This window comes from Oncorhynchus mykiss, chromosome 4 (genome assembly GCF_013265735.2).
Source record: "Oncorhynchus mykiss isolate Arlee chromosome 4, USDA_OmykA_1.1, whole genome shotgun sequence".
NCBI lineage: Eukaryota > Metazoa > Chordata > Actinopteri > Salmoniformes > Salmonidae > Oncorhynchus > Oncorhynchus mykiss.
The window spans coordinates 19,037,481-19,055,340 of NC_048568.1; the positions used below are offsets into that span (position 1 = coordinate 19,037,481).

At 45.1% G+C, this 17,860-nt stretch overlaps 1 protein-coding gene across 3 annotated transcripts in view; it reads right to left on the reverse strand.

Moving 5' to 3' along the window:
- The window catches only part of LOC110522245 (transcription factor HIVEP2), a 99,798-nt gene that overhangs the window by 17,490 nt on the left and 64,448 nt on the right, over positions 1 to 17,860 (reverse strand). For all 3 annotated transcript variants that reach the window (XM_036975817.1, XM_036975818.1, XM_036975819.1), the window contains 2 exons: positions 11,684 to 11,866; positions 45 to 114 (listed from right to left, as the gene is read on the reverse strand). The gene's annotated coding sequence lies outside the window, so the exon portion shown is untranslated. The remainder of the gene's footprint in view (positions 1 to 44; positions 115 to 11,683; positions 11,867 to 17,860) is intronic.

Consider the following 17,860-nt stretch of genomic DNA (forward strand, 5'->3'; position numbering starts at 1 on the left):
AAAAATCATGATTCGGTATAAAATATCTATTACTGAACACTTACCAGTCTGAAAAACAAAGTTTTTGTTGATATCCCTCCTTTTACAACTTCCAAGATAATCTTTATGTACGACCTGGAGAGAGGAGATGGAAACAATTCAATGATTGAAACAAAGCATTTACTGTGAAGTCAGTTAATAACTTATGTCTCTAGGATTTTCCTCCATTTTCAAAAAATGAATCGCAGTTCAGTCATCTACAGTTGAAGTCGAAAGCTTACATACACTTTGCCAAATACATTTAAACTCAGTTTTTCACAATTCCTGACATTTAATCCTTGTAAAAATGCCCTGTCATAGGTCAGATAAGATCAGCACTTTATTTTAAGAATGTGAAATGTCAGAATAATTGCAGAGAGAATTACTTTCATCACATTCCCAGTGGGTCAGAAGTTCACACACACTCAATTAGTATTTGGTAGCATTGCCTTTAAATTGTTTAACTTGGGTCAAATGTTTCTGGTAGCCTTCCACAAGCTTCCCAAAATAAGTTGGGTGAATTTTGGCCCATTCCTCCTGACAGAGCTTGTGTAACTGAGTCAGGTTTGTAGGCCTCCTCGTTCGCACACCCTTTTTCAGTTCTGCCCACACATTTTCTATAGGATTGAGGTCAGGGCCTTGTGATGGCCACTCCAATACCTTGAATTTGCTGTCCTCAAGCCATTTTGCCACAACTTTGGAAGTATGCTTGGGGTCATTGTCCATTTGGAAGACCCATTTGCAACCAAGCTTTAACTTCCTGACTGATGTCTTGAGATGTTGATTCAATATATCCACATAATTTTCCTTCCTCCTGCAGCAAAGCACCCCCACAACATGATGCTGCCACCCCCGTGCTTCACGGTTGGGATGGTGTTCTTTGGCTTGCAAGCCTCCCCCTTTTTCCTCCAAATATAACGATGGTCATTTTGGCCAAACAGTTCTATTTTTGTTTCATCAGACCACAGGACATTGCTCCAAAGAGTACGATCTTTGTTCCCATGTGCAGTTGCAAACCGTAGTCTGGCTTTTTTATGGTGGTTTTGGAGCAGTGGCTTCTTCCTTGCCGAGCGGCCTTTCAGGTTATGTCGATATAGGACTCGTTTTACTGCGGATATTGCTACTGTTGTACCGGTTTCCTCCAGCATCTTCACAAGGTCCTTTGCTGTTGCTCTGGGATTGATATTCACTTATCGCACCAAAGTACGTTCATCTCTAGGAGACAGTAGGCATCTCCTTCCTGAGCGGTATGACAGCTGTGTGGTCCCATGGTGTTCATACTTGCGTACTATTGTTTGTACAGATGAACGTGGTACCTTCAGGCGTTTGGAAATTGCTCCGAAGGATGAACCAGGCTTGTGGAGGTCTACAATTGTATTTCCTGGGGTCTTGGATGATTTATTTTGATTTTCCCATGATGTCAAACAAAGAGGCACTGAGTTTGAAGGTAGGCCTTGAAATACATCCACAGGTACACCTCCAATTGACTCAAATGATGTCAATTAGCCTATCAGAAGCTTCTAAAGCCATGACATCATTTTCTGGAATTTTCCAAGCTGTTTAAAGGCACAGTCTACTAGTGTATGTAAACTTCTGACCCACTGGAATTGTGATACAGTGAATTATAAGTGAAATAATCTGTCTGTAAACAATTGTTGGAAAAATTATTTGTGTCATGCACAAAGTAATGTCCTAACCGACTTGCCAAATCTATAGTTTATTAACAAGAAATTTACGGAGAGGTTGAAAAACAAGTTTTAATGACTCCAACCTAAGTGTATGTAAACTTCCGACTTCAACTGTATATTCTCATGTACAGTGGCATGCAGTACAAGGAGTACAGTGCTAAACTAGATTGAGGTTAAAATATTTTGAATGAGTGTAGTTTGTGATTGGGCCACCCACCCCCTCATGCTTACAGTGAGTCATCAGTAACAACTAGGCCCACGCAGTTCCTAAAAAGACACAAAAAAGTACAAATAGCCGGCCAAATGGAAGTGACGTAAGACATCATATGTGCGTGGGCGTCCAAAGGGCAAGTCGTAAAGGAACTACAAGCGCTAGCATTTTTCTTTTCGCTGGCCTCTGATGTTTACTTTCTATACATACACATACTGCAATGCCTAGTGAACACAGAAGCTACAAATAAACTTGCATTCGTTTGTGATTCTATTTCAGAGTGCTAACGTACAGAAACCACACCAACACTTGAATATAGAATGAATCCAGTGTCTGAGACTAACACGTTGAACATGTAAGTCACTGTCGTGCATTTCTTGATTTCATTTTTTCTCTCTGATTGCGACACACACACACACACACACACACACACAGACGGCCCCTTTGCTCTGGCGCTACTGGGGTAGGAGCATGGAAGCTATGTGACGCGGGTGTCTTGAGGCCAGTGTGAGAGATAAAAATATCCCAGTCGAAAACACTGGTATTTTTAGCACCTGAAACATGAACTTCTCTTCGGTTTTTGTTTTCTTCCGTGCTGTTACACAAAAATAATGTGTGCAAACAACAGAACAAAGCCCTAGGCGCTCAGAATAAGTGGTTGGATGGAGGTTTGGTACCGGCCAGATATCCTTTCTTATTGACCAACGATAAATACCACCTGCGATCCTGTTAAAAAAAACTGTACATGTTTCAATTAAACCCAAAACCAAATGTGTATGTGAAAACACAGCCAGATGTTGCTATGTTTAGAGAGATTGGAAGATACAGAATGCAGTATCAATTGCAACACACCTGTATCAACAGGTGCAGGTTCTCGATTGTCAGCTTTGTAAAGATAACGTAGTTACAGAGAGAAACATTCTGAGAGGAATAATAACTCATCCTAGCCTATTCACACAATACGCACTCCGTATTTTGTGAAAAAGTGTCAGCTGATGAGCCTTATGAAGCCAGAGCAAACCTATCACTGAGTGGAAAAGAGCCATCTTTCTAAGCTGGAGTCAGTTTCATATATCACACTTAATGGTGGCCAGGTTGGTGCACCCCTCTCCTCTTCCCTTCCTTCCTTCCAAACCCCCCCCACCCCCCCCTCCATGTTTGGGCGCATCTCCTTCCATGAATCCATCTGTCTAGTATCTCTTGTTATCAGCACAGATCCGCTACCATGGTGCCCGAAGTTCTCTCAAATCTTTCTTTTAGGACATACAGTTCAGTAGGCATCTGCCCAAAACCATTAATGAATTATTCTCTGCCGTGTTGCATAAGGTTATCATTGTTCAAGTCAAAGAAAAACTATTGAATGGGTTATATAAAGTGTTTTCATCCTAACTAAAACGCTGTCCTATTTTCTGACTGAGTGTGGGTGGGAATATTCTTTGGCATCATTTTTAAGTGGAGTACCTGGAGGAAGTGTGCGTGGGACACACAGAGGCAGAGTGTGCTAGGGACACCTCGCTCTATAGAGACGGACCACATTCTCAAAGATATAAACAGAAACACTTCACTGGATGATTCAAGCATTTTATGTAACATCTCCATAGTCTAACAGTAGTTCATCTAATAGGAGGCCCCACCGCCAAAAACCATGATGGACCATGATGAGGCGGACATTTTCATTATTTACAGTACACCGGCCCCCCACAGTAAGTTACTCCCCCCCCAAGCATTACAGTACATATATCTCCATCAACCCCCTCCTCCCCAGAGGTACACATAAAGTGTGGGTATAAGCCATGTTAGCTTCTTTATTTGGGCTCTCTTTTCATGGGGAGAACATTACACTGATAGAGAGCCTCTGCCCACCTCGGGCCTAGTTCTGGTTTCTGGCTGGAGATCTATGGGGAGTGGGGGATAAGCTGGTAGCCTGGGGCTGTACCAGGCCCTACACACTGACGCACATCTCCATTGTGACTGGGGAAAGAGCAAACCTTAAAGAGGCCCTTTCACTCAATCAAAATGCATCCTCTTTCCAATGCAGGGATTAGGTATTTAAGCGTTTTTTGGGCTGGCAGATTCAAGAGAGAGGATTAGAAAATGTTTTGTTATTTTGTGTGACAATGAGTGATGTGTAGTTATCCTTAAACCGTTTGGACAGCCAAGATGCCACATACCAATTTGAAGTGCTTGGAATTCCGTTCAACACTGAAATAAAGAATAGAGTGAATCCCGTATTCTTTTCCCATAAAATAACAACATCTGAAGTTAAAAATGAACCATGACGCCATATCTCTCACTGTCCAACCAAAAGTTATTTGCAGGACACGAGCACGTGAAATAAATAAATACACTTGTTGGAATACATTTTTTTAAAACAGACCTGGAAAATATCTCCGTTGCCAAACTATGTTCTCTAAATATTTGGAGTCATAGTCTTTGACACTGCTATTATCGACTGATGCTTTAGACCTATCAGTGTTACATAGTTACTCCAATAAACAGCTGAAGGTAATTAAATCAACCTCATCTAGTTTCAGTTCCATCTCTATTACAGAGGGTAGTACACACGGTTCTGTTGGTCTAAGCAAATTGACATCTGCAATTATACCTGAGTAATTCCTGTAGAAACAAAGGCCAGTCGCATGGGTAAGCCGCCTGTGTGTTTTGGGTATCTCCTTAACCACAGGGCCATTCGATCAGCACAGTGGCCTAATTCAGTGGCCTGTCTGTGGGGTTGACCGTGACACATCCGCCAGTGTGTTTTCAAAGCTCCGGTTACCCCTTTTGTTTGTCCTCCTGGTGACATCACGTTCACAGCAGCGATGTAGGCAGACACACACACACACACACACACACACACACACACACACAGGCCGTTTCTTATTTCCCTGAACGGAAACCGGCACAGTTTCTTGTACTTTCCAGGGCAGACTCTGAATAATTCAAATCATTGCTAATTGTTTCCATTCAGTAATTACAGAGTTTATGGTAACAAAGTCCTGCCTAGAAGTGCATCATGGTCAGTGCCTCAGCCTCAGGGGGCCTAACGAGACCCCCAACCGAGACCCTTGTTTATTTATCTGTGTTTGTTTGTTAGAAACACACACATATCTGCATACAAGTTTTATACCTTTCTCTGTGTCTTCCCTTACAGTGGGAATGAGAGGGGAGCTGGGTCAGTTTGCTGGGGTCTTTGTTCCAGCTATTCCAGCTCATTTGGGATGGAGGCAATGTTAAAAGCTCCAACTGGCTTTATCAACTGGCTAGCTAGGGGAAAATCTGAAAGGGCTCTGAAAATAGATTGAAGCAAAGCTCCTACAATAAAGTATTATGTGTTTTAGGGGCGTCTGGATCAACACGCCTTTCACCTGAACTGTGTCAGGGAGTTATTCACAATGCAATGTTGAAGAATCCCTCTGTTCTCAAATGGACTGCATGCACAGAATACACAACATATTTTTGGGGGATAATTGAAAGGACTGAGTGAAATGTATTAATTCTGCAGTCGTGACACACTTCTCTACTCTATTCAGTTGCAGGTTCATCTGTGCCTCTCAATGTAACATGGGCAACAATAGTAGCTTGTTTGTCTTTTCCAGTCTGTATCGTGTATAAAAAATGCACATATTGTAAAATATGAATAGAATGGAATAAAAACAAAATAATATGCAATAAATATACACCCCCACAAAAAAAATCTATGAAACAGAAAATATTCCTGAATCTTTTGAAATCCCAGAAATAACTATTTTCATCTTCAGACTTATACCACCAATAGTTTGCGTCTTGAAAGCCTGAGAGATTCACCATTTGCACAGCCGGCAGGTTTGGGGTGTGATTTTATCCCCTGTAAGCAGGTTCTGTGGATGCATCACCCAGTCCGTTCGCAAGTCAGCCCCCGGGAGTGTCATATTGACTCCTCATTAGGAGCCCAAAGATGAAGCACAGCCTGGAGCTGGGAGAGACTGCAGCCGGGAGATACTGCAGTCTGGAGACTGTGGAGAGACAACACGCAACAGGTTGAGAGAGGGGGGGAGAGAGAGAGACCATCCATTGCTCAAACCAGGTCAAGGTGGTCAGCAGAGCCAGTGCCCTCACAGAACAATACTAAAATTACAACTACAATGTATAGTGCATCATACACATTTATAGAATGGTGAGTGTATGTGCAATACGTATGGCATGATGGGATGGATATTTAGTTTTGGGACAAACTCCAGCAACACATGAGAAAAGTAAAGACCAGTACTGGTAAAACTACAAGGCACATGATTCAGACAAGAATCATATATCTTGACAGTCATACATCCTTTCATACATCCTGTCATACATCCAGTCATACATCCAGTCATACATCTTGTCATACATCCTGTCATACATCCTGTCATACATCCTGTCATACATCCTGTCATACATCCAGTCATACATCCTGTCATACATCCTGTCATACATCCAGTCATACACCCTGTCATACATCCTGTCATACTCAGGTCTACATTTCAAGCAGAAAGTACGAGGTACAGCTAGGCATAAGATGGGAGGTGGTATTTTTAACATGGTGGGTGTGTGTGTAGTGAGTAGTGAAAAGAGAGAGTTGGGCTCTGCGTGGGTGAGAGGCCTTGGCTACAGCCTCATTGAGACAGGGTGAGGTGAGGAGTGTGGGTGACAGTTCCTGTGTGGGAAGAACAAGCCTGAATGCCATGCAGCAGGGTTACCATGCTGATGAATTGAAATTATGAAAGGAGCTGGTTGCACAACCCAGCTAGGCGGTTGGTCGGTCGCTCTGCTCGGCCACCTCTTCTCGCCGTCGGTGTGAGAGCTCAAGTGGGAAGACTAGGCATAGCAAACCACACCTTAAGCTGAGGCGTTCACTAGGCATAGCAAACCACACCTTAAGCTGAGGCGTTCACTAGGCATAGCAAACCACACTTTAAGCTGAGGCGTTCACTAGGCATAGCAAACCACACCTTAAGGTGAGGCGTTCACTAGGCATAGCAAACCACACCTTAAGCTGAGGCGTTCACTAGGCATAGCAAACCACACCTTAAGCTGAGGCGTTCACTAGGCATAGCAAACCACACCTAAGGCTGAGGCGTTCACTAGGCATAGCAAACCACACCTTAAGCTGAGGCGTTCACTAGGCATAGCAAACCACACCTTAAGCTGAGGCGTTCACTAGGCATAGCAAACCACACCTTAAGCTGAGGCGTTCACTAGGCATAGCAAACCACACCTTAAGCTGAGGCGTTCACTGTGCACAGCCATGCAATAGCACAAGCAATAATGGCAGTAGTTACACATTTCTTGCTGATAGGCAGGTGGAATTTATTACTTTTATTTGCATTTGTTGTTATGAGATACGGCAAAAACATTTGGCATTGAATGGGGAAACATAATCCATCAAATTATAAACATATTGATGTTACAAAAATGGACTAATCTGGGCACTGGGTTGTCTCTTAACAAATCGCTGTGTCACAAATCTCGACTGGGTCGTGCCATGGGTATCAGCCCCATGCCTGATGATGTTCCTGCTGATTGTGATGAATGTTATCTGCTCTTCCAAGAATGCTGGGCCATTATGGAAGGCGTAACCTACGAGCGGCGGTAATAAACAGAATCTCTCTCGGCTGTGCGGAGGTATACAGTCAGGCACTCAGGCCAACAGCACACACATCGCCTCACAGACAGTTGCCCCAGAGACACTGTTTGGCTGTTCACTCATTTGTTTATGAGCTTTTGATCGATGCGTCCATCCAGATCCTCTTAATCAGTTTCTGATCTGGTTTCTCCCTGGCTCTCTCCAAGAAGACAATCATATTCAGAGATTCAGAGTGTTTAATAGACACGGGTTCAGGGGTTTCAGGTGTGATTGCAGGCTACAGTGAAAATCTTCAGCTCCACATTAGTCATTAGTCAGTTATTCAGGCTCCACATTAGTCAGTTACAGAGACCAGGAGCAGTGCTGTCTGTTGGTGTTGGGTAAAGGCCCAGTACAGAGACCAGGAGCAGAGCTGTCTGTTGGTGTTGGGTAAAGGCCCAGTTACAGAGACCAGGAGCAGAGCTGTCTGTTGGTGTTGGGTAAAGGCCCAGTACAGAGACCAGGAGCAGAGCTGTCTGTTGGTGTTGGGTAAAGGCCCAGTACAGAGACCAGGAGCAGAGCTGTCTGTTGGTGTTGGGTAAAGGCCCAGTACAGAGACCAGGAGCAGAGCTGTCTGTTGGTGTTGGGTAAAAGGCCCAGTACAGAGACCAGGAGCAGAGCTGTCTGTTGGTGTTGGGTAAAGGCCCAGTTACAGAGAACACGAGCAGTGCTGTCTGTTGGTGTTGGGTAAAGGCCCAATTACAGAGAACACGAGCAGTGCTGTCTGTTGGTGTTGGGTAAAGGCCCAGTTACAGAGAACACGAGCAGTGCTGTCTGTTGGTGTTGGGTAAAGGCCCAGTTACAGAGAACACGAGCAGTGCTGTCTGTTGGTGTTGGGTAAAGGCCCAGTTACAGAGAACACGAGCAGTGCTGTCTGTTGGTGTTGGGTAAAGGCCCAGTTACAGAGAACACGAGCAGTGCTGTCTGTTGGTGTTGGGTAAATGCCCAGTTACAGAGAACACGAGCAGTGCTGTCTGTTGGTGTTGGGTAAAGGCCCAGTTACAGAGAACACGAGCAGTGCTGTCTGTTGGTGTTGGGTAAAGGCCCAGTTACAGAGAACACGAGCAGTGCTGTCTGTTGGTGTTGGGTAAAGGCCCAGTTACAGAGAACACGAGCAGTGCTGTCTGTTGGTGTTGGGTAAAGGCCCAGTTACAGAGAACACGAGCAGTGCTGTCTGTTGGTGTTGGGTAAAGGCTGTTAAATAAAGGTTAAATAAAAACAATTTAAAAAATAAAAAATTAAACCCAGTACAGAGGAGATCCAGCTCATAATCAACCCTCTCCAGAGACTCAGAGTCCAGCATAATATGTTTAAAAGTATTGCTTGGTTGTAAGTACAGACGATGCTAAAGGGAATGTGTACAGTGTGACCTGTTTGGCCATGCCACCAGCCCAGCGCCTCATCTTGAAGATGAATTAGCCCAGAACAGTATGTGGACTTTGGACAGGGTTGATGGAGAACAGGGGGTGACATCATTTCCCCCAGACAAGCCAGTCCATGAGCCTGAGTGTGAGTGGAGACACACACACACACACGCACACAAACAGGCACGCATGCACGCACACACTCTCCTTCTCTCTCTCCCTCTCTCTCCCTTTCTTTCTCCGTCTTTCAGTCTCTGTCCCTCTCTCTCTCCTCCTCTCTCAGTGAGAGGCCCATCATGGGGTGCAGGAAGACTCCAGTGGTCTGAGCATAGCGCCTGGGGTGTTGAGCCAAAAGACCGGGCCCCACAGGCTGAAAGCCATTTAGAGAGGGAGAAACAGATCCTTTCAACATGAGGTCATGCTTAATACAACTGACACTCTGGCGGCCCCGCCAGTGTCCCCAGCCTGATATACAGTTACCAATGAAACAAGTGGCCAGACGGACACAGACAAAGCGGAGAGGGTGTAAGTGCCGCCATGCTAAGGACCTGGGGAGGCTAGGTTGAGGGTTGAGGGCAGGGAGGGAGGGAGGGAGGGAGGGAGGGAGGGAGGGAGGGAGGGAGGGAGGGAGGGAGGGAGGGAGGGAGGGAGGGAGGGAGGGAGGGAGGGAGGGAGGGAGGGGAGTGCGGTACTGTGGGACTCTCTGGCAGACCGACTGTGGGACAGAGCCGGGTAATTACACCAGGCCTCAGTAATTGAAAACGGCATAGATAAAAACCCATCTCCCTGTGTCTGTGTACAAGCCCTCTGCTCCAACAGGCTGCCTGCTGCAATGCTGGAAAGAGCAACAAAATAAGAGTCGGCAGCAGCATGCTTCCTGGTTGGATTTATGATTATTTCCTGGAGGTGGTAACGGCTAAACATGCATGCTGTGTGCACAGTGGGATAAACCATGTGACCCAGATCTTACTCTTTATGTTGTAGTAGGTGCAGTTATGGGATTTCTCCAGCTAAGCAGCAGAACTAACTATCCCGAGTTTATTCGTGCTCCACAGCTGTAGCCGTTTAATGTACATGTTTCCATTTAGCGCTGGATGAAACACATAAAATCCCCCCTATGGAAGGAAAGAGAATAAAAAGAAAGAAATAAAAGGGCTTCATGTTGGTTTTAATTGTCTATGGAAAGACGGTCATATTTTCCACCGGGTAAGCTTGAAAAATTACCTTCATTACATTTTCCACAACATTTTGCAGAAATGTCAGGAAGCAGCTGTAGAGGTACTGATTAATTGTCTTTCTCACTGGTTCCCCCCTTACAACACCGACTTTGCACCGACATTAGAACTTCATGAGGCATGCTAAACTTTAGAGCAACAGAAAAGAGGCGACGCTAACTTTTGAATGCACATAACAGTAGGAAAGAAGGCTGCTTCCGTACGGACATCTCAGCTGTGGCTATCTTGGATGGAGGACTAACACAGGCTTAACTAAGCCTGGAAGGCAGCATCCACTCCCTCTCCATGTCCCCCCCCCCCCTCCCCCCCCCTCCCTCACACAGATCCCTCCCAGCGCTCAGAGTTTGGGTATTATATTCTTAATATACACCACACACCATGTGGACACAACCAATGTATCAAACAGGGTGTTGTACTACGGCGCTGGGGAACTCCAGTGGAACAGTATACCTCATAACTTCCAAATATTTTGAATCCAGTTTCTATAAAGAGAAGAGGAAGGCAAAACAAGAAGGGGATCATCTGGAGGATGTGATCCTGTAGGACTGGAGGAGGAGGAGGAGGAGGAGGAGAAGCTCAAACATCTGCCACCAATGTGCCTCCCTGCCTGCATGGTGCAACCAGGGCCTCCCTCCTAGACCAAATAAACGACTCTCGTCACTGTCCAAGGTTAACAGCCCCCACTTACGGCGAGTAAACAGACAGGACCCACTGACACCGCCTACCATGGAAAACCCAGTAAAGTGCTAATACTCCGTAGTTCAGACTTGTTGGAAACGTACACATCAGGGATGTCTAGCACAAATGTCACCAGCTCCACAGCCAACGTGTTTGGGAGTGAATGGACAAACGGTGTGTGTAGTCAAATGGGTTTCCCTTCCCTAAAGAAATAGCTAGCTGCACCACGGAGACATTTGGAGTTGATTCAGGTTAGCCCGACACGGGAGCAAAGAGAGGGTCTTCCATCGGTGAGAGGAGAGGTTTGAGCTGGAGGAGGGATGACAGATGGAGCGTGATGAAAAGTGACAGAATCATTTAGACCATTACATGGCCAGTCAGTTGGGAGTGTGGCTGTCACAGATCGAGAGGATGTTTTAGACCTGTAACAGCAGGGTTGTCTCACGACTGACCCGATAAACACAGCCATAATCAATTGTGCATAAACAAACCCAATCCTATCTGCTTCCTGGTGGTACTGCAAAGTCCCAATGCTAGAAATCGAAAACAAGGCTGAATCATGATATTCTTCAGTATTTATACTTACCTATTGAACAGCCAGTAAATCATGAGCAGTATTTTTATCACCTTTATCAAGAGTCAACCACAACCCATAGATCAGATAGCATCAGGCCTGTCTTTTATATCCCATCTGCTAGCATGCAGCTAAAGCTAACACTCACCCCTTTCCAGATGTGAGGCTCACTGAGACAAGGTGTTCCTAACACTCCAATTAGTTCCACCCTAAATGCACGCACTCCTGACTCTTGTGTGGAATGTGTGTGTGTGTGTGTGTGTGTGTGTACACTCACCTGCGTGATCTCAGGGGACTTGAGTGGTGATTGAGCCTGGCACTGTTTAGGGTTCTTCAGTCTGCTTTGGGGCAAGGTGGGGGGGTTGGGGGGATCACTGGGTCAGGCTCGTGGGAGGGGGGCAAGAGGGGGGTCCGAGGTCAGGATGACCCCTTGGTAGGGGTGAGGAGACGACACAGACCACTGGAAAGAAACAACAAGAAGAAGACCATTTAGACACCTCCCACAACAATAGAAACCTGCCATAAAAAAATCCAATACACTGATTTTGAATGGGGCAATAAATCAAACCAAAATTAGCATTGCTCTATCAATCTTTCAGTGCTCTGGGTTGACTCCATATAGTTAACGGCACTCTGCCAAAACGTTGTACAGAGATAGATCATAATTCATAGGATCTGAAAGGTACAGTATGGTGCATATACAGGAACAGGCAAAATGGTTACATTGCCTGTTAAAGCCTTTTCAATAGAGCTAGCTATGCCCAGTCTCTTTCTACCCTACATATCTCCCTCTGTTAGGAGAGGTCGAATTGATGCTCTCCTTTCCGACCTGACAAATTAGACCAATCTTATCTGCGTAAAAGAGGAGTGGTCATAATTAGGTTGGTTGTTAATCTAACGGACAGTGAGAAAGAATTAGATATTTTTTTCTTATCATCCACCGTGAAAACGGCAGCATGAAACTCTGCTCGATCCATTCATAACCTCCTCAGCCGTGCTGACAAATCACAGATATTACATTAATAGAGACCCAGAGAGCCAAGGCCAATGACATATAGCAGAGGTGGCACTCTCTCTCACTCTCGCTCTCTTTCTCTCTCCTTCTCTTTCTTTCTTTCTCTCTCTTCTTTGTCCCCCCTCTCTTCTTTATGCCCCCTCCCCTATTTAATTCCATGGCCGTGCTAAGGCCCCCCACTGGCTGGGTCTGCTGCATGAAAGAATATCACTGTGGTTTCGCAATAAGAGGGACTCCTCCCTGATTAAATACAGTACAGTGTGGTCACAGTAATCTGTGACCATACTCTCTCACTCACTCACTCTCTCTCTGAGAATCAGGCAGACAGAGGTCCACCAGGCCAGGCATGCTGTGGTTTATGTAAGCTTTTCCAGGTCAGAGGGTAGAGAGCCCCCCCCCCCCCTCCAGTAAGGTAGAATACTACCCCACTCTGTCTGACCTAGGGCTGCAGGGGAGGGGAACTCTGAGGCAAGATAATCCAGAATATTTCCATGGAGTTGCATCATAATCTGCAGTATGACTCTCTCAGAAACAAAAGAGCATAGGCTAGCTAGCCTACATCTAGCCATGTTGAATGCCATGCTCCCCTCCAACGCAGGATTCCACCAGAAACTAAAATAAAGACAAACTATCCTCTCTTTCACACAATGTAATTCAAGGTCCAAAAATGACAGTACTTCTACCAATCGGATTGATATGCCTAATGTACCACCTAAAACTGTTTGAATGCAGTGTCAGGACGACGACACGGATAATATACAGTTGGTGTAATGACTCTCGTTTGTAGAAGGAGACCAAGGCACAGCGTGGTCAGCGTACATCGTATTTTTATTGATGACACCGAAACAAAATAATAAAGACAACAAAAAAAACGAAAGCGCACAGTTCTGTCAGGCTCAGATACTAAACAGAAAACAAGATCCCACAAAACCCGAAAGGAAAAGTACAACTTATATATGATCCCCAATCAGAGACAACAATAGACAGCTGCCTCTGATTGGGAACCACACACACACGGCCAAAAACAAAGAAATAGAAAACATAGACTTTCCCACCCGAGTCACACCCTGACCTAACCAAACATAGAAAATAATAAGGATCTCTAAGGTCAGGGCGTGACAGTTGGCTAAGTTCTCTGTGCATCGGCAGGACAGAACAACTACGTCTGGTAAGATTAGGGGTGGGTGTGTGTGTCTATTTGTCAATAACGGCAGGTGCGCGTTGTCTAATATTACGGAAGTCTCAAGATATTGTTCGCCTGAGTTAGAGTACCCCATGATAAACTGTAGACCACACTATTTACCAAGAAAGTTTTCATGTATATTTTTCGTAGCCGTCTATCTACCACCACAAACCGATGCTGGCACTAAGACCACACTCAACGAGCTGGTTAAGGCCATAAGCAAATAAGAAAATGCTCATCCAGAGGCGGCGCTCCAAACTCTAGACCACCTTTACTCCACACACAGAGACGTGTACAAAGCTCTCCCTCGCCCTCCTGTTTTTCTAGCACAGACTGGAATAGGTTCCGGGATTCATCCAATGGCATTGAGGAGTATACCACCTCAGTCACCGGCTTTATCAATAAGTGCATCGACAACGTCCTCCCCACAGTGACTGTATGTACATATCCCAACCAGAAGCCATGGATTACAGGCAACATCCCCACCGAGCTAAAGGCTAGAGCTGCCGCAGTCATGGAGAGGGACGCTTACAAGAAATCCTGGTACGCCCTCAGACGAACCATCAAACAGGCAAAGTGTAAATACCTTACTAAGACTGAATCCTACTACACCGGCTCTGACGCTCTGACATGGCAGGGCTTGCAAACTATTACAGACTACAAAGCAAAACCCAAGCGCATGCTGTCCAGTAACGCGAGCCTACCAGATGAGCTAAATGCATTTTATGCTAGGTTCGAAGCAAGCAACATTGAAGCATGCATGAGAGCACCAGCTGTTCCGGATGACTGTGTGATCGCGCTCTCCTTTAAACTGGTCAACATTCACAAGGCCGCGGGGCCAGATGGATTACCAGGACATGCAGTCATGGCATGACCAACTGGTGTCATCACTGACATTTTCAACCTCTCCCTGACTGAGTCTGTACTACCTACAAGTTTCAAACAGATCACCATAGTCGCTGTGCCCAAGAAAGCCAAGGTAACCTGCCTAAATGACTACTGCCCCGTAAGCACTCACGTCGGTAGCCATGAAGTGTTTTGAAAGGCTGGTCATTGCTCACATCAACACCATCATCCCAGAAACCCTAGACCCACTCAAATTCGCATACCGCCCCAACAGAGCCACAGATGACGCAATCTCAATCGCACTCCACACTGCCCTTTCCCACCTAGACAAAAGGATCACCTATGTGAGAATGCTGTTCATTGACTACAGCTCAGCGTTCAACACCATAGTGCCCACAAAGCTCATAACGAAGCTAAGGACCCTGGGACTAAACACCTCCCTCTGCAACTGGATCCTGGACTTCCTGACGGGCCGCCCCCAGGTGGTAAGGGTAGGCAACAACACATCTGCCACGCTGATCTTCAACAGGGGGGTCCCTCAAGGGTGCGTGCTTAGTCCCCTCCTGTACTCCCTGTTCCCCTACGACTGCGTGGCCAAACACCATCATTAAGTTTGCCGACGACACAACAGTGGTAGGCCTGATCACCAACAATGATGAGACAGTCTATAGGGGAAGGTCAGAGAACTGGCAGTGTGATGTCAGGACAACAACCTCTCCCTTAATGTGAGCAAGACAAAGAAGCTGATTGTGGATTACAGGAACCGGTTGCATCACCGCCTGGTATGGCAACTTCTCTGCATCCGACCGTAAAGTGCTACAGAGGGTAGTGCATATGGCCCAGTTCATCACTGGGGCCAAGCTTCCTGCCATCGAGGACCTATATACCAGGCGGTGAAAGAAGAAGGCCCACATTTTTTTCAAAAACTCCAGTCACCTAAGTCATAGACTGTTCTCTCTTCTACCGCACGGCAAGCGGTACCGGAGCGCCAAGTCTAGGTCCATAAGGCTCATTAACAGCTTCTACCCCCAAGCTGAACAATTAATCAAATGGCCACCAGACTATTTACATTGACCCCCCCCCCCCCTTTGTTTTTACACTGCTGCTACTCGCTGTTATTTATCTTTGCATAATCACTTTACCCCTACCTACATGTACAAATTACCTCGACAAACCTGTACCCCTGCACATTGACTCGGTATCGGTACCCCCTGTATATAGCCTCATTGTTATTTTATTGTGTTACTTATAATTTTATATTTTACTTTAGTTTATTTACTAAATATTGTCTTCACTCTATTTCTTTAACTGCATTGTTGTCTGTGCCCAATAATATTTGTACCATGTTTTGTGTTGCTACCATGTTGTTGTGATGTTGTAAAGCTACCATGTTGTTGTCTGCCTTGCTATGTTGTTGTCTTAGGTCTCTCTTTATGTAGTGTTGTCTCTCTTGTTGTGATGTGTGTTTTGTCCTATATTTATATATATCTTTTTTTCTTTCTTTTTCTTCTTCTCCCAGCCCCTGTCCATAAAGGAAGCCTACTGCCTTTTGGTAGGCCGTCATTGTAAATCATAATTTATTCTTAACAAACTTCCCTAGTTAAATAAAGGACAAAATAAATCAAATAAAAAATAGTTGTTTAAGGGCTTGTAAGTAAGCATTTCACGGTAAGGTCTACATCTGTTTGTTGTATTCGGCATGTGAAAAATACAATTTTGATTTGATCGCATTTGGCCCACAGAACTTACTCAAAGGTTGCTGCTAGAACTACAAAATGAAGGCCATACCTGCCTCCATAAAATGTTGATCAAAACATGCTTGATAAGGTCCCTCAAATCATTTTACATTTCCATCCAGTTTGAAAACACCATAACATAACTACAGAAATAGCTGGCGGGAACTATTCAGTCTCTCTCAACGCTGAAGGTTAGGATAGAATACAAAGCTTTTTTTCAAAAAGCCAAGTCTCTTGCCAAGTCTGAGCTAGCCGCACATTTCCACCACATACCAAACCCACGGGTTGTAGCTATACAGAACATAGATGAATCCTCTTTTGAGGAGAAGTGGGCCATTTGTTTCAATATGGGCCTGTTGGCAGCCTGTTGGCAGCCGGAGAGCAGGAGTTCCTCTGAGAGAAGCTGGAGTAAGCGCTGTGATTATTGACTTCTAGTGGGCGATCACAGCTCTTCTTTTTTATCTCTAAGAATCACTACCGGGGCTTGTGAATGACGCGCACGTCCATGGCACCCATTACTCAATGCTGGGATAAATCTGGGAGAGGTCCATTCTCATTTCTGGAGCACGTAAGAGGAATTTAGATGACAAATACTGTAGAGAGGCTCAAATAAATACTCATCACTGCAACAAAGTGGCAAATAACAGTAAGTTCTCCAGTAAACTCTGAAGCATTTGAACTGCATTTGTTGATTATTAGTCATAAAACAGTTTGAGGAAATATGAAATGTCCTCTTTCCTAAAAAGGGAGCACTGACTGGAAATTGGAAACAAAAAAAGCAGTCCCTCTATTAGAATTAGAGAACTTCCAGTACCACACACACTTTCCTATCCATTGGCCTTCCTGAGATAATCACTCAAAACAAGTTCCATGTTTATCCTGTACGTTCCGCAGTCCAAAAATACCCCCAGCATTATCCGTGCACTAATTCATCCTCCCTCCTGCCTACTGCAGAGGTGCTGTCGGAAAGCCGTCACAGCCACACTCATTATTATTGTCTCAGTCTCAATTGGATTACAAGGCATGAGCATTTAATACAACACACATTATGGTACTTTCTAATCTTAATCCCTCTTTCTATTTCTCCGAAACATCAAAAGATCCTGCCACGCTCATCTGTGTAGCAGCACTGTAGCAGCATAGCGTCGGCACATGGCATGGACGGATACACCACAAAGACAACAGCACTCTGAACGTAACAGCCCTCTTACGTAATCCCTCGATTGATTCTTAAACACTTTCATGTTCTATTTAAAGTACTGCTGTTACTCAACAGAAGATACAAAGTGCATTGTTTGGCTAAGGTATAAGACAGGAAAACGTACGTGACAAACTGAAGAAGGCAGAGCCTGAAAAAAACAAACACTGGATGGCATTGTGTTAATCTATAGCAACCAAGGCCAATGTTTACAGTAATTCCCTCACAAAACAGTGCCTGACAACCATTGTTTCTGTTTAAACTGAAGAGATCTGAACTGGGTGCTAGGTGGAGATGAAAAGACCCTCCTGCTCCCACAACATTATTCAGCTGATAAAAATGTAATGTGTAGTAATACAGGAGAGTTAGTGGGATCATTGGAAGTGGCATTAAGAAGCTAAATGTATCACAGTGTGGGGTACCCTCAGGCCACCGGGCCTGTCATCACCTCCTGCCCTGCTCCCCCTCCTCACCCT